At 38.1% G+C, this 18,745-nt stretch overlaps 1 long non-coding RNA gene across 1 annotated transcript; it reads right to left on the reverse strand.

Annotated features, from left to right (window-relative positions):
• Positions 1 to 224: 224 nt before the first annotated feature.
• On the reverse strand, positions 225 to 18,560 carry LOC135019377 (uncharacterized). Its single transcript, XR_010216958.1, has 3 exons — positions 18,470 to 18,560; positions 17,880 to 17,926; positions 225 to 1,265 (listed from the first exon to the last, which is right to left on the reverse strand). It is a non-coding gene; the product is annotated as an uncharacterized LOC135019377 (long non-coding RNA).
• Positions 18,561 to 18,745: the final 185 nt, after the last annotated feature.

Consider the following 18,745-nt stretch of genomic DNA (forward strand, 5'->3'; position numbering starts at 1 on the left):
TTACTGATTGTAGCAGTTGCAATGAAAGTATTTGGTTGCTGTTCCTGCTCTTCTCTAAACTGATTGTTATCTAGTTTTTAACTAGCAGTTTGGGTTATACTGCATAGAGTCAGACCACTTTTATATGTACTTGAAGTGAACAAAATGCACTGGGGTAGAGAGTGTACTGGGGTAGAGTTCACAAAACAGTACAAATAAATTATACAACAATATATGTTTTATTCTTTTTTTAATTGGCAGCTTGGATCACACTGCATGGAATCACACTAAGCGCAATGGGGTAGAGAGCATACTGGTGGAAAGTGCAAAGTATAGTACAAACAAATTATACAACAATATATATTTTTTCTAACTGGCAGCTTGACTCACACTGCGTTGAGTCAGACTGCTTTTATATGTACTTGAAGTGAACAAAATGCACTGGGGTACAGCACACACATTATACAAACATAAAAAAAATTAAACTTTTTAAAAAAATGTTTACTTTTTCACTTTTTCGGCAACGGACAATACAGAGTCACACTACTTATATGTGAATGCTGTGGGCGGGGTATGGCCTATGCAGTAAGTGCAGCACCACTGTGTGACAGAATTAGGCTAAGGGGACCGGACACAGCTTGTGGATAGACACAGTGAGCACAGCCACTTGTAGATGGACACAGCACAGCCACTTGTAGATGGACACATCAGAGTACATTGCAGCACACAGCAGTGAAATGGTGCAGAGTTACGGGGGCCTTATATAGAATCTAAAATCTACGAGAATCTGATGCCTGGAGGATGACATTTTGTCTCGATTTGGAATCCATGCCTTGCAGGAAAACCTGAGCCAGGTCTCGGATTGACTCGGAACCAGAAGTTCGGGTGGGTTCGGATTTCAGTAAATACAAACCACTCATCTCTAGTTTAAACTGGTGACAGAGCATGCTCTGTTAAAAGAGATGTGTGTAAATAAAGGCCAGAATGCACGGGTTCCAAGATTTTTTTGCACTTCAAGACTTTAATACCCCTTTCTCACCGCAGTTTTAACCCGGTAAATTGCCGATTTTTCAGCCTTCCTAAACGGTTCTAGCTGCGATCTGAAAGGGCCACCTTGAATTTACTGTTTTCAAAATACTGGTATTTTGAAACGGTTAAAAAGCAGGGTCCTAACCGGTTCAGAACCGTTTCACTGTGCAGTGTGAAAGGCTCTGAAATGGTATTTCCAAGCCACAGGAGGTGATAGGCTGTCTCCATGTATGATGTCACCAGGCAGAAGCAGGAAGCTGGAGGAAAAACACATAAGACACCTGAGAGTGGGTTTAGAAGCGTTTTCTTACTGCAAATATATTATACAAGGGCAACTTGGAGTGATGAAGAGGTGAGAGAGCTGCTAAGAATCAGAGGGGATGAGGAAATCTGCAGATAAATAACTGGGACAGTCAAGGATGCACTCATATATAAAAACATGGTTAAAATGCTTCAAGCTGCTGGGTTCCATCGTACGACTATCCAAATTATTAATAATTAATTAATTAATAATTATTAATAATGTGTGGGCCAGAAAAGTCCATTTAAAATGACAACCACTGTTTTGTATGGGTGAAACAGGTTCAGTGTGAAAGGTACCAAAACGGTAATGAAATGGTAATATACTGGTTACAACATGCGATGTGAAGGGGGTTTAACTGCTCAGACCCGTTTTAATAACCGTTTACAGAACCGTTTCAAAAGCAGGTTTTGCGATGTGAAAGCAGCATAAGTTTACAGTTAAACTTAGGCACTCAACTATCCAGTTCAGGGGCCAAATGTAGAGTGAGAGTTTCAGAAAGTGACAGATTTGGTAAGGATTTGCAGGTTTTTTTAAAGTGGCAATTATTTACACAGCAAGATCAATCTGGTTTCGCAGTGTAAATGATTGCCACTTTAAAAAAAATTGAAAAACCTTACCAAATCTCTCACTTTCTGAAAATCTCACTCTATTACATTTAGCCCTAGATGCGATGTCTCTGGGCTTATGTTTAGGGCAGTTGTTCCCAAACTTTTCTGAATCATGGTGCCCTAGAGCAGTGGTTCTCAACCTCGGTCCTCAAGTACCCCCAACAGTTCATGTTTTCCAGGTCACTTAGCAGTTGAACAGGTGTATTCATTACTCACTGACACATTGTAAAAGACCCACAAGTGGAGCAAATTATTTCACTTGCAATCCTGTGAGGAGACCTGGAAAACATGAACTGTTGGGGGTATTTGAGGGCCGAGGTTGAGAACCACTGCCCAATCAGTATCAAAAAAAATGTTCACAGCACCCCTAGGCCAAAAGTTTCTTATTCAGAAATTTAAAAAGACATAGTTAATTAAGTCAATTGTGCTTTTATGTCATCTTTATGTTTAACTGTGTGATGAGGGAAAAGATTTGATTCTGTTTGTCCATATATTTTATGATTGACAACCACCAGCACTGGTTTTGCTTGTTACATTGACCATAAATCATTTTCTCAAACAGGGTGCCAGGGCACACATTTTGAGAACCACTGGTTTAGGCATTACAAGTGTTGCACTTGGATAGTGTTTGTGGGCAGGTATATTTGTCCAATTTGTCCCAGGTTTCTGACCTACATGTTTTAAAAAATCCCTGGAAAATGTTTAAGTTGTGTTGCTAAGAGCTATTAGAGCAAAGAGTGATAGAAAACCAGCAAAGGATTCATGGGGTTGTGGATGGAGAGTGTGGCAGGCTCCTTCCATTAGGCCCATTCTGATCCTTCAGCTACAGATGTTTGCATTTGCACCTGGGTGTGTTAAAAGTAGAGATGTGCACCGGAAATTTTTCAGGTTTTGTGTTTTGGTTTTGGATTCGGTTCCGCGGCCGTGTTTTGGATTCGGACGTGTTTTGGCAAAACCTCCCTGAAAATGTTTTGTCGGATTCGGGTGTGTTTTGGATTCAGGTGTTGTTGTTTTTTTAAAAACCCTCAAAAACAGCTTAAATCATATAATTTGGGGGTAATTTTGATCCTATAGTGTTATTAACCTCAATAAGCACAATTTCCACTCATTTCCAGTCTATTCTGAACACCTCACACCTCACAATACTATTTTTAGTCCTAAAATTTTCGCAGAGGTCGCTGGATGACTAAGCAAAGCGACCCAAGAGGGCGGCACAAACACCTGGCCCATCTAGGAGTGGCACTGCAGTGTCAGACAGGATGGCACTTAAAAAAATTGGCCCCAAACAGCCCATGATGCAAAGAAAAGAGAAAAAGAGGTGCACTGTGGTCGCTGGACGGCTAAGCTAAGCGACACAAACACCTCAATATCACTGGAATTATTTGTTCTAATCAATGGTATTATTGGTCCAAATCACTGGAAGAAAATGACAAAATCACTGGAATTATTCGTTCTAATCAATGGTATTATTGGTCCAAATCACTGGAAGAAAATGTCAAAATCACTGGAATTATTTGTTCTAATCAATGGTATTATTGGTCCAAATCACTGGAAGAAAATGACAAAATCACTGGAATTATTTGTTCTAATCAATGGTATTATTGGTCCAAATCACTGGAAGAAAATGACAAAATCACTGGAATTATTTGTTCTAATCAATGGTATTATTGGTCCAAATCACTGGAAGAAAATTACAAAATCACTGGAATTATTCGTAAACATTTGTAGAAAGTCGCTGCTTTCTGATTACAGAAATGCTCAGATATTCCTGCGAATCCACAGTCCCTTCCCAGAGGAAAAAGAAATTGAGAAACCGTTGTTTGAGAACGTTTATTCTCTGTCCCTTACAAAGAAACAAACCACTTTCCAAGAAGACTGACGTTTTTGGGATTATGGAGACATAATGTTTTTGAATATAAATCCTAAAGCAGGTGGCGTATTAGAGCAAAAGAGTGCAAGAGACCAGCCATGCAGTTTCTGAAATATTATGACAAAATGTTACTGTATTTCATAAGCACTCATTCCTAACTCTGCTAAGTACTGTTTGGTATACTGTATCTGGCTTCCATGAGGTAGTTTTCCATTATTTCAGCTTCCATTGACCTTTTTGAAAGCGGTAGAAGTTATCGATTCTTTTTTTTTTTTTTTTCCTATTTTTAATTTTCTCCTGCATAGCCCAGTAAAATGTTGCTGTTTTGACTTGTGCCTTCTGGGGGTCCACTTCTTCACCAAACCCAACCAAATCTCATCCTAACCCTCTGTTCCACTTTCTCTATGTACCCCATCTGTGTCACCCATGTCTGTCTACCCCTCCCCTTTAGATTGTAAGCTCTCACGAGCAGGGCCCTCTTCCCTCATGTGCTGATCCTTTGTCTTACTTTAATAATCTTCAACTGTACCACATCCAGCAGTCTTCTGCCACCTGATACTTATTCCAGTGTCATCTGCTGATGTAACTATGTTTATTTACCCTGTACTTGTCCTATACTATCATCAACTGTAAGTTGCTGTTTTCCTGTTTGATTATTTATGTACTCTATAATTGGGCGCTGCGGAACCCTTGTGGCGCCATGTAAATAAAGGATAATAATAATAATATAGGGTGTATAATCCCCAGGTGTATCTCACACATCGCTCAGTACAGTATACAGGGTGTATAATCCCCAGGTGTATCTCACACATCGCTCAGTACAGATTACAGGATGTATAATCACCAGGTGTATAACACACATCGCACAGTACAGTATATAGGGTGTATAATCCCCAAGTGTATCTCACACATTGCTCAGTACAGATTACAGGATGTATAATAACCAGGTGTATAACACACATCGCACAGTACAGTATACATACTGGTCACAACAATGCAGCAGATATTGAGCACTTCTAGGATACTAGAAGTGACACAGAGCTGCAAGATACAGCAAAGGCCTACTGTACTGTACTATATATGTATACTGCTGGTTACCAAAATGCTGCACTGTCCTACTATATACTGCTCACAATAATGCAGCACAGATATGGAATGAATACTTGCAGTGACACAGAGCTGCAAGATACAGCAATGGCCTACTGTACAACTATATACTGTTGGTCACCAAAATTCTGCACTGTAATACTATATATACTGCTCACAAAAATGCAGCACAGATATGGAATGGATGCTTGCAGTGACACGGAGCTGCAAGATACAGCAATGGCCTACTTTACAACTATATACTGTTGGTCACCAAAATGCTGAACTGTAATACTATATATACTGCTCACAATAATGCAGCACAGAGATAGTATACTTGCCACAGAGCTGCAAGATACAGCAATGGCCTACTGTACTGTACTACTATAATTATATACTGGTGGTCCCCAGTCCCCACAATAAAGCACACTGAGCACAGATATTTGCAGCTCACTGAGCACAGATATGGAGCTTTTTCAGGCAGAGAACGTAGACATTTTCAGCACACTGAGCACAGATATTTTCAGCACACTGAGCACAGATATTTGCAGCACACTGAGCACAGATATTTGCAGCACACTGAGCACAGATTACGGAGCTTTTCAGGGAGAGAACGCAGCCATGTCCTCTCCGGTCAATCTCCAATGCACGAGTGAAAATGGCAGCGACACGCGGCTCTTTATATAGAATACGAATCTCGCAAGAATCCGACAGCGGGATGATGACGTTCGGGCGCGTTCGGGTTAACCGAGCAAGGCTGGAAGATCTGAGGCTGCCCCGGAACCATGTAAAATAGGTGAAGTTCGGGGGGGGTTCGGATCTCGGAGAACCGAACCCGCTCATCTCTAGTTAAAAGGCTATATATTTTGATGTTTTATTTTGTTTTTCTGCTTAATAAAACTCGTTGAGACCAATTGTACCAGAAACCCTTGACTTGTGTGATCTCTCAGCTGATGTACACCACTATCAACCCCAGGGGATTTTATCTGTTCCCCTACCACTGTTAATATATACCAGGGTCAGATTTAGGGGTCAATTTATTGCTCCACTTTTACCGTATGTTTCACAGTACATTCCTGTAAGCTAGCTAGATCTTTGTCTGTGAAAAGCTTCCAATTAAAGATCAGTAATCAGTAGCAGCAGGACACCTCACATATTTATTTATTTATTAGCAGTTTCTTATATAGCGCAGCATATTCCGTTGCGCTTTACAATTAGAACAACAATTATAGAACAAAACTGGGCAAAGACAGACAGACAGAGGTAGGAAGGTCCTGCTCGCAAGCTTACAATCTATAGGGAAATAGGCATTGATACACAAGGATAGATGCTACCTGTCACATAATGGTTCCCCAGGTTGCTAGGTTCTTAATGGGTTGTATATGATATGATCACCCAGCAATGTTGGAAGACAAAATGTGAGTTTATGTGGACTGTACAGAGGGGATGTAACTTAATAGGGAAGCTGTGAAGGTTATGTGTGTGGGTCTGAAATTTGGTAGGCTTGTCTGAAGAGATGAGTTTTCAGAGAACGTTTAAAGGTTTGGAGACTAGAGGAGAGTCTTATTGTGCGTGGGAGTGCATTCCACAGAGTGGGTCAAGCTCGGGTAAAGTCCTGTAATTTTGAGTGGGAACAGGTAATACATGTGGATGAGAGACGCAGATCTTGTGCAGAGCGGAGAGGTCTGGTAGGGAGATATTTTGAGATGAGTGAGGAGATGTATGATGGTGCAGTTTGGTTAATAGCCTTGTATGTAAGTAAAAGTATTTTATATTTGACACGGTAGAATACCGGTAACCAATGGAGGGACTGACAGAGCGGATCAGCAGATGAAGAACGTCTGGCGAGGAAGATTAGCCTCGCAGCTGCATTTAAAATGGATTGAAGTGGTGATAGCCTATGTTTGTGAAGACCAGTAAGGAGACTATTACAATAATCAATGCGGGAGATGATGAGTGCATGGATTATAGTTTTTGCAGTGTCTTGTGTAAGATAAGGGCGTATTTTGGATATGTTTTTAAGGTGCATGTAACATGATTTAGAGACAGATTGAATGTGTGGAACAAAGGACAGTTCAGAGTCAAGGGTGACACCTAGGCAACGAGCTTGTGGGGTGGGGTGGATAGTTGCATTGTCAACAGTTATAGAGATATCAGGTTGGTAACTACTCTTAGCTGGTGGGAAAATAATTAATTCAGTTTTGGAAATGTTGAGTTTGAGGTGGCGAGATGACATCCAAGATGAAATGGCTGACAGGCATCCAGTGACACGAGCCAATACTGGTGGTGACAAATCTGGGGAGGATAGGTAGATTTGAGTATCATCAGCATACAAATGATACTGAAATCCAAAGGAGCTGATTAGTTTACCAAGAGAGGAGGTATAGATTGAGAAAAGCAGAGGACCTAAGACTGAGCCTTGCGGTACTCCAACTGATAGAGGTAGAGAAGAGGAGGTAGAATCAGAGAAGTGAACATATACGCATCAGGTCACTGCCGGTTCTGCCCGATTATGTCTAGGCTAATCCTGATGGCATTCCAAACCCCCACCACAGCTACCTACCACTCCACAATTCACGATAGATAGATAGATAGATAGATAGATAGATAGATAGATAGATAGATAGATAGATAGATAGATAGATAGACAGACATTTATATAAACAATAAGAATATTTACATATGAATACAGCCAGTGGTAGTGTAGAAAAACAACAAATATTTATACTGAAATGTACCAGTTATTGTACAGAAACAACAACATAAGACTTCTTATCCAGTATCTGGACTGCTAGTTTTATTCGCTATGTGAGATGATGGGGGTAATTCCAAGTTGATCGCAGCAGGATTTTTTTTAGCAGTTGGGCAAAACCATGTGCACTGCAAGGGAGGCAGATATAACATTTTCAGAAAGAGTTAGATTGGTGTTAAAATTGCAGAGTAATAGGGGGTTATAGAGAAGAGCAACACTTATCACTATGCAAATGAGTCATGTGGCTTTTATCTTCAGTCATCCAAAATTGCAAAGGAGAAATGCACTGAATACTTATACTGTAATCTGTAACCTTTGAGTGTTAACATGTGTGGTCATTTTTGCAGCATCATTCATAACCAGGGCTAATATTGTGATTATATATAAAACATTTTATGACTGTGCTTCCAAACTTTCAATTCTAGCAGAGTCAGGTTACACATGTTAGATGTCATTTTCCGAAGTGCAGAACTAATTTGGGGATTACAACTGGAATGAAATAGCAGGTGATACTGAAGAGAGGATGAAACAGCAAAGGGTGGTATGAGATGGAACAAAATAGACAAGGGACGAGAGCAGGTAGTGAAATGTCACCAGAGTCTCTACAGAGAAATGAAATTATGTGTTGAGGAATCGGGAGGAGGAGAGATGAAAATCTATACAAGGGCTTGGCTTAGAATAAAACAAGTGGGGTGTGTAAAGATGTGTTGGAAAATGTTTGAGAGCTTGGCCTGACAGTTATATAATAAAAAATGGGGGGACATTTTCATCTATGGCCTGTTTTTTCCAGGTAACTTGGATATGTAGAAAGTGTACTATTAATAATAACCCAGTTTTTACTGATCTTCCTCTGACTTCATGTGCAGAAGATTAAATGTATTACAACATAGAGGGCCCCGAATACCTAAATGTCTACATAAATTCAGGGAAGCGATTTCTACTGCCGAATCATCTATATAATAATCGTTGGTGGTCTGCCCTGTCTCCATCTGCCAACAGGAAAGTACAAGCTTGTCAGTTTGTTATAACACTGCGTAACAAGCTTAGGGGTCTATTTACTAAGCCTTGGATGGAAAGAAAGTGGACGGAGATAAAGTACCAGCCAATCAGCTGCTAACTGCCATGTTATATGCTGGTGTTTGAATAATGACAGTTAGAAACTGGTTGGCTGGCACTTTATCTCCGTCCACTTTATGTGCATCCAAGGCTTAGTAAATAGATGTCCCCTTAATGTCCAATTTAGTCAGATACATGGGTTGCTAAATGAGGGGGGATCTGACATTTGAAAGATATGGGTTGCTAAATTAGGTGGGATCTGGTATTTGCAAGAGGTGCTATGTAGTAGATGTATCATATGAGCATCCTAAAGAGTGGAAAAGTGGAGAAGTTGTCCATAGTAACCAATCAGCTTCTACCTATCATTTATCACAAACATTCCAAAATATCATATAAGAAGTAGAAGAAGCTGATTAAGCTGTTATGGGCAACTTCTCCACTCTTTAGAAAGCTTGATACATCTTCCCCTATGTAATTTCTGGACCACTTAAGGGCCTGTTAAAGTGGTGAAATAATGACGGACTAACAGGTGAATAGTTATAATCTTACAATACAATTTTCAGACATACCCAAGAGCTAAGTGGGATCATTATCAGACTTTCTATTTGTTCTGTTTCCATACTTAAGGCCAACGTGTTTGATAATAAATCTGATTTCTTACCACTGATATTCATTGATGATGTCTTCAGGCTACTTAGAATATAATACTAGGCCAGTCACACTATATCTGCTGTTATATTGTAGTGTATGTGGTCATCAATTGTTAAAGAATATCAGACATACTGTATCTACTACACTGAACATGATGCAGAACCCTACGAATAAATAAGAAGAGTAAATATGTACAGGTATGCTGATCTTTCTTGGTATCTGGATGATAGGTCAACAGTGAAAAGGTCAACAGTCAATAGGATGACACAAAATGGTGGACATGTATATGGTCGACATGGTCAAAATAACGATTTGGACAAAAGGTTGATATGACAATGGCCAACACATAAAAAGTTTGAAAATTTGTTTTTGTTTTTATTTTCAGGACTTTTTCATACTTTACGATCCACATGGCCTACAATTGGAAGTAGTAACCTGTACGGAGTGAAGTAGAGCAGAGCAAGGCACACCGCCCGAAGCATGGCGAGTGAAGCGAGCCATGTGAGGGGACACTGTGCACTAATTGGTGGTTCACATGCTGAAAGGAACATTTTGACAACACACAAAAAAATAAAAACTCATGACAACCTTTTGATGTGTTGACCATTTCCATATCAACACGCCGACCATGTTGACCTTTTCACCATATTGACCTTGTGCATGTCCACCATTTGGTGTCAACCTAGACATTGTCGACTTTCTGACTGTTGACCCATGAACTAATATGAAAAGAGTTTAAATAATATTGGACTGTAAACTGTTCTATTACACCCTTTAGGTAGAATCTGTTGTTGTTTATTTATTTATTTATTTATTTATTTATTTATTTTTCTTGTAATTTATTTTTACATCTAGGTGAGATAGGTGCAAACCGACCTCAGCATTTTCCATGTGATCATGGATATATATTTTGGAGTACATGCCAGGGGCATTAGGTGACTCAATAAAACTAGCACTTATTGTACACTATTAAGGTAGACAGCTTCAAATCCAGTGGAGTCTAATCCCCACTATAATCACTACAATATAAAAGCACCTCTTCAGCACACACTACATGTCCTGTTCACTGCTCCCTGGTGATAATGAGGGTAAGCTGAATAGTTCACTCTGATTGAACTGATAAGTATTTTGTCCTTAGCAGTAAACGTCTACGAGTATCACCCCCTCTGTGAAAGAAGGACTGCTCCCTTCTGTTTTAACTAGTTTTCAAGCAGTAAAAACATTTTTATTGCTCTCAATAATTGTACTTTAATCACCAGACTATTGCAGTAACTAATGAACATACAGAGTTGTTTGTAAAGGACAGATTTAAGGAGGTAGAAGATGGGTGGTACAGTATTGGCATAGAATGTGGGTTTAGTTTGTTTATATGTTTGTTTGTTTGTTTGTTTGTTTGTTTGTTTGTTTGTTTGTTTGATTGATTGTTTGTTTGTTCATTATATTTGTTCTAACAAGGATAGAGAACATCATAACATAAAGAATAGACACATGTTAATACACCAGTCAAATTATTCTGAACAGTATAAAAAAGAACAAAATCTCACCCATTTGTTTGTTTCATTGTATGTATCAATAAGTGATGAATTTCACTGAGTGATAAATTGCACCAGCCAATCAGCACCTAACTGCCATGTTACAGACTGTGTTTGAAAAATTACATTTAGGATCTGATTGACTGGTGCAATTTGCCACTCACAGTGAACTGTATCACTCATTGATATATAAGGGCATTAGTATATTACTCATTTACCATATTAAAGATGACAATACAATTAAGAGCTGGTAACGTCACTCACACTTGTAAAGATGTATTTTCCAGTGAGAACAGTCTGGTGTTCCACCACTAACACATATGGATCTTGTTTAAATCTACATGCTCAATGGAAGGAAAGAGGATGAAGAGTTTCATTAATGTGGATCAGAGCCTGTGTGTAAAATATGTGGCACTTGATAGGCTGTCCTGTGTTCTATTCAATTTAACTTTGACGTGAGACAGGATGCGCCCAAAAGTGAAAGGGTGGGCTGTCATTGGGACACTTTGATGTTACATAGAAGGTCAGAGCAAACAATGACATGTACAAAATACCACAAAGTGAGATGATGCTGGGGCAACTTCGCTCTATGTTCAACATTAACACATTAAAACCCAGTACAGTGTTTTGGCCTATTTTGTTGCTCATATTGTTTTACTGAATTGTATGGACGATGGTTATGATTCAAGTGAATTTGCGATTATAGGTACACTTGAGGCATCTGTTCAGGGGAATCATTTGCAATGATTATTTTATCTAAACCATCCATAGGTCTACGGTTTCAGCATAACATAGAGCCTTGAATCAAATTTGTAACAATATACTGCTTTAGCAATAACATTAGACTGTGACAAAGTCGTTTATAATATAACCATGTAGAGAAACCGAATATCCTGGCTCTAGAACTTTGCTGTATCAGTCGGCATTCCCGGTTCTTAAATATGTGAAACACATTCTGTTATCTTTAAAACCCCGCCGAAATATTTGGAATGGGCGATTAAACTGCCTGTGTTTTGTTATATCATTATGGCATGTAATGTTCTTGTTGCATTTTCCTCTAATATTTGCATTATTTCACCAAGTTGAGCAGTTTAAACTGCATGACCATAGCATACTTTGCAGTTTATTTGTATATTAAAGCATACATAGTAGTGTACTGTGGGCTGATATGTAACCAGTACATTGCGCCCTACATAAAGAACTCATGCTAATTGGGACCACCACCCCCTCCTGATTTGGATCCCAAATTGTGCAAGATATGCAGTACTCTGCTGTAAGGTGGGAGGCTGGCTTCTGCCCAGCCAAGTCCAGCCGCTTCTTACTGTAGCTTTGAGCCTTGCCTGGGGCTAAAATGCTGCGCACTGGTTTAAAATGACCAGCATAAGCACCCAACCTACTCTGTACCAATCTCCATCACCCAATGTCTACTGAGCAGGTAAATGAACTGATTGCTCCATTAACGCACTTCACCCTCCAATTATATTCTAGAAATCAAAAGAGAATGATAAGCGTTTAATTGCTTTAATTGGCCTGTGCAAAAATAAAAAATAAAAAAATAAGCACTTAAGGGGTTTCAGTAAACTTCTTAAGTTGTCTCTTTTTAGTGTCACTTTTACACTTTAATAAAATATTTGTCCTGTTGTGTCCTTTTTTCTGCCGTGTTATCTTTGCTATAAGTAGCATAGTAAATAAATACTTGTCATAGATTGCAAGTGATCCAGCGATCAGTATATTAAGCATTTTACCAATAAAAAAAGGTTACAAAGCAATTAGTCGTAGCAATTAATTTAAACAAAAACATAATGACTCTGTAAAGACTATAGAAGTAATAATTTGAAGAAACCATATAATAAACTTCGTTATGTAAAGGCATTTAAACGCATTCGTTTCTGTGCATACTCCAAACACTACATTGCTTTCTCCGGTCAGCCAGGGATTTGTATGAATGATATATTGCCTGATGAACGCTGTTAATAAACGAAGGAAATGAACAGTGCATTTAATGACAAAATATTTCCTATCGCAACATTGGAGCAGATAATGTAATTATGGGTCCAGATATGGCCGACATAAGGGCACATTTAATTAGTTAAAAATATTAGTTTCAATAATTAGCTATCTGCCAATGAGATGTACAGTATATGAATTAATTGCAAACTCACACAATTTTTCCTTTTTTTCCATTTTAGTTCAGGGCGAAACATAAACTTGAAGATGTAAACGAAAATAGGACTATGTTAAAGCTTATAAATACAAATTAAGCAAAATATAGAAATGGAGGATGTGAGGGCATATACGGTATAAAGCATTTCTGTTTTATAACGCGATACCCGTGAAAACATTGCTAGTGCCGTGAGAAAACACAGCTCTCTGCTTATATGGGACCTTGACAATTGTCTCTGTGTAAGTGTCTGTATATTGGGTCACTTTAATTCACTGTTTTTTTTTCCTTGCTCCCAGTTGCTAATTCCGTGCATATAAACTTAGTTTACAACTTGTACATAATATTCCCCTGAGTTGCACATTCTTCTGAAAGTAGATGGCACTGGGACAAATGAAACATCACACGTTTCCCTATATTTTCCATTTACAGATGTAAAGTAGCTACTAAGTTAATACTAGGTTCCCGAATGATAAATACTTTTAGCCCAATTAAATCTAATAGCTTGTATCGTGTCACAATCTGTCATGTCCCTGGTTACTAATTGCCTTAATTAAATATTCGTGTCTATTGCAAAGCAATAGGGACACCGAAGAACTTATATCACCAGCTTAACTATTAAAATACTTTTTATTAATTAATTAATTAACCAAAAAATATGCAAAAAAAAGGAACTGACTATTTGATAAGTCTTTATAGATTAACTTCCCGGTTATATGAAATATGGCTCATGTTTTTACCAAATGAGGGGAAGAAATTATACAAAATGTAATGAAAAAGAAAAAAAAAAGGAAATCTTATAGCTCATAATGTTATTTTTCATAGGTATATTTCTAGATAATATAATTGTATAAATAGGATCTACAAATTCAATAAGGAATTGTAGCTTTATGGTACGCCCGATTTGTATAGCACTATAACTTAATAAAGTAATATAGGTCCATAACAGTAGTCGTGTGATATATATAGTCTTCTACTTGTTAATAAAAACAGCCTCTGGCTGAGAGGAAACATAGGTAGGAAAGAAATGAAGTTTATGTGTTTAAAAGAATCCGGTCTAATTATGAAAATGTCATTTATTTGTGTGACGGAAACGTTCAGGATCAATCAACCTCAAATAGGATTAAACAGTTCATTCAATGAAATCTATTAGCGTCTCATTTCAGGCACAGATTCTGTGCGTAAATCAATAAACAGCATAAAAGGGAGACCAGTAGCAAAACATAGGTTGCTAAATTAAAAAAAAAAAAAACTTACATCCAAAAGACTTGTAAAGAGTTAGGCGTCTGTGCAATCCGTAACCCGTCGATCAATACAAATGAATATTTAATGTTTAAAAGACACAAATTGAAATCCATTAACACGGCATTCTACCTTATTATTAATATAAAACGCCCTCGGATTTATTTGCTGAGGAGCAGCAGAAAAACTGCATATGCACTCTCTGGCTGCATGTATAATCTATGTGCACTACCATTTTTCCAGCGTTATTAGCAGATTGAGGCAGTATAAATGCTTCTCGTTATTCCTGACTCTATCAAAGAACTGCAGATAATATAACACCCCAATGTTAATCAACAGACCTCAAAACTCTACTAGGGCTGAGTTTTATAAGACTCCATCCGTGACGTCACAGACATATAGGAAGCAAACTGTAATGTGCAAATTGTATATTACACAGAAATGACCTCTTCAATAATGTGGAGAGACCTCAAGTTCAATGAAACCGTCTGATTTTGAAAATAATTTCAAATTCAAATTGTTTTTACAGTAAATTATTTGAAATACCATTCATGTGGTTGGTCTGGATGCAATAGCTGGTGCATGTGTGTGGCTTTATTTTTTTTAAACTTTCGTATTTTGCCTAAATACACTAGCCTATTGATAGCTGTATGACAGCCAAACATGGCAGAGAAATCCAGTCTGCGTGAATGCAAGAAGTGCAAGAAGTATGTTACATTTTTAAATCCCACTGTCTAGAATAGATCAATATTTATCTGTTCCCATGTCATTTAAACATAATCCATTACCGCAATTAATTGAATTATTAATATATGAATATCTATCTGTCTGTCTATCTATCTATCTATCTATCTATCTATCTATCTATCTATCTATCTATCTATCTATCTATCTATAAAATCACTTGCCCAATGTGGCGATATAGTTAATTACTGTATGTCTCCCAAGTCCCACTTGTTTTTTACTCCTAATCTGCCCAATTATAACATGGATCCTACATTAAGTTTATGAGGTGTAGTACTTACAGCAGTGCCTTAAAATAATAATGGATTGTTGCTTCTGTATCTGATGATGAATTACTTCGATTTTTATCTTTAGTTTAATGTGATACTAAAGAACGAGACTATTTATCAGTACAATATAAATTGCATTTTATGGATGTAAAGTTCTTGTAAAATAATGAGACTGGCAATGGAGTAAAACTTTCCAAATCTCCTTTCGGCCCCTTTCCTTCACCCACCCACAAAGAAGATTATTTATTATGATTTATGCTTATTTTATATATATATATATATATATATATATATATATATATATATATATATTTATATATTTATTTATTTTATCTATATGTGTGTGTGTGTGTGTGTGTGTGTGTGTGTGTGTGTGTGTGTGTGTGTGTGTGTGTGTGTGTGTTTAGCTGTATTACAAGCACGATACACTATGTATTGTATACAATATTTTAGGCCTTTCTCTCAGGGCGCTGCAATGTCCTGCCCCTGCTATATACTGTGCACTGTATCACACTAGGACGCTGCTGTATCCTCACAGCTCACTTAGTCTACACAGTAATTGTCTAATCATGATATAGAGACTATTAATCACAATCACTGTGATCCCTCGGATCACTTATCTGTTATACAGTTTACCTATACTGGTAAAAACGTGACCAATGCAGGGCCGTATGGCAGCCTCTATATACACGTGGGGGAAACCGCATAAGGTATTGTCGTGTCTGTTTCATAAACCGGCACCGAGTTGCTTGTTATGCATCAGTTTATGAAAATGTTTGAATCACTGTTTTAAATAGTTTGATCCATACCAATGTGTATATGTATCTATGTGACAGAACATTAGATTTCAAGCAGCACTGAGGCGAGGAGTAGATCTCAAAGGCAAGACAGTCTCTACAGCGCTGCGTAATATGTGTGCGCTATATAAATAGCTGGTAATAAATAATAAGTTACTAAACGGTGCCATAAATGCAATAAGAGTGTGCAAAAATAGATATGCTTTTTTTTCACAGGATGACATGTATACTATTGCTTGGCTTTCCTTTATAGGCCAGTTACTCTAATATTTCACCTAGCTCACTCACCCCCAGTAAGAGAGGACAAGCTAAGCAGTGGCAACAGAGAGGTTAGTGGACAGAGCCAGTCCATGCCGCTTTAGGCACAGAGCACCGGAGATTTGATGCGTTCTGTTACCATGGAAACGCTTAAGTGAAATGAATCTCCATTCCAAACATGATATAGATTTAAGACAAGACGGATTTTACAGTAGTTACTTGGAGCCAGTGTGGTCTGTGCATAGGATCATAGGCACACTTGCATGAGGGATGCGATTCCCATGGCAGGTCACCTCTCACACGTGACTGGTGGTTCTCAGACCTGTGATTAATGTCAGCCTTTCATGTTGGAAATATCCTGCCATAAAACCAACTTTTAATTAACGTAATCATGTGTTTATTTTATTTCTGTTCATTTATTGTACTCGAGTGTGACACATTCTGTTGCGAACAAAAATTAGCATTAGTAACAATTATGTTTTTTTGTAGCATTCTGATTATCAGTTTAATGTATGTAACAAGCTATTTTGCATAACATTAGTAGGATTTAAGTGTCAGTGCACTGGGAGCCTTCATCTTACTCAGGGTGGAGTGTAATGTGCTATTTCTGCTTGGTGATTGATGATAGATGAAGCTCAGGAGTCGTTAGTAAAGACACACACTTTGCATGATGCTTATCAACGTCAGTTGCAAGTTACCATATTGCTCGCCTCATAGAGAAATTGAGTATTACTTCTCATTTTTTACTTGGCGCTTGGCTATATTTAGAAATTTTGCCCTAGTTCTGTCTTTTACACCAGTAGTGTAATATACTGGTAGCCGGGGTAAAGTTATAGATTTTTATGCTCAAGAGGTATCATTTCCTCAGACTGCCTGTATGCTTTTGAATACCGATTTGGGTTGGTGGTCATTATGACCTCCGGAGTTCGTGTAAATTCGCACATTCCTTTGTATTACTGTATGTGCAGAGATTAATACTGTACGCCCCTGAAACTGGCCACAATACTGGCCACAATAACACCAACACTCTGAGGTGTGTGTGTGTGTGTGTGTGTGTGTGTGTGTGTGTTGTGTTGTGTGTGTGTGTGTGTGTGTGTGTGTGTGTGTGTGTGTGTGTGTGTGTGTGTGTGTGTGTGTGTGTGTGATAACATGCTGGAGGGAGGAGACGACAGAGCTAGGATTCATGATTTTATGTAACTATAGTATAATTATTTAAAAATGCATTGCATATGTCTATCTATCTATCTATCTATCTATCTATCTATCTATCTATCTATCTATCTATCTATCTATCTATCTAATCTATCTATCTATCTAGTTATATTTATCTTCATATATGTGGTGGTGTGTGTGTGTGTGTGTGTGTGTGTGTGTGTGTGTGTGTGTGTGTGTGTGTGTGTGTGTGTACACACACACACACACACACACACACACACACACACACACACACACACACACACACGATACATTTATTATTTATTTCTGGGGCGTTACATCCATACTCTTGTTTAATATACACCAGATGTAAATTAGCAACCAACCTTTCTCCAGACTCAGGATGCCCCTAGACCCTTGTACTTTGCTTGTGCTGTAACATAAAGACAGGCGTTTAAAAGGAATGTTATAATATTTCGACTATTGAGAAACGTTAACCACTCACTCATATAACATTCTGCATCAGTCATCAACAAAAGTGTGCTATTTATACAATAATGTACATATAAGCTGCTCATAAGTAATATTCTTACATTTAATACAGAACATTCTAAATAAGGTAATAACAAGAGGCGTGTACATATCGAATCATGCATTGAGGAACATATATTTATATAATAGTAGTTAAATAGTCAAAGACCTACATCTAGATAGATGATACATGGAGAGAGAAAGAGAGAGCGAGAGATAGTGCCAACATATTCCGAGAGGCTGTACAATCATCTCAACATATATCAGTACTAAGAGCCATTAGTTGTAAAATGACAAAATAACTGATACAAATGGATTTATTTAGCATGTTTTCATGAATGAACGCTTAAAGTAGAAATTATCTGAAACATAATATAATATCAGATGAGGATTATATGTCAGGAATAGTCCATCTGCTACAGACCAGAAACCCCGCCAGCATCACCTTGCTACATGACCTTGCCGCTCGGGCTGCACCAGGGTGTATTGCGCCGCCAGACATTGGACCCAAACAGCATCTAATCTAAGGGAGAAATTGAAACAGATCAATGACTAGATTGACGCTTCAATCTCCTATTCCCAGACCTGCTTGTACCCTACCTTGTACAGCCGAGCAGGACAACACTACAAGGGGAAACAATGTTAGTAAGTGCTGATCTTGTGGTCACATATCATTCATTTAACCCATCACGTCCTTTGAAATGTGGATAACACAGGATGT

The sequence above is a fragment of the Pseudophryne corroboree genome, chromosome 2, assembly GCF_028390025.1.
Source record: "Pseudophryne corroboree isolate aPseCor3 chromosome 2, aPseCor3.hap2, whole genome shotgun sequence".
In the NCBI taxonomy this organism is placed as follows: Eukaryota; Metazoa; Chordata; class Amphibia; order Anura; family Myobatrachidae; genus Pseudophryne; species Pseudophryne corroboree.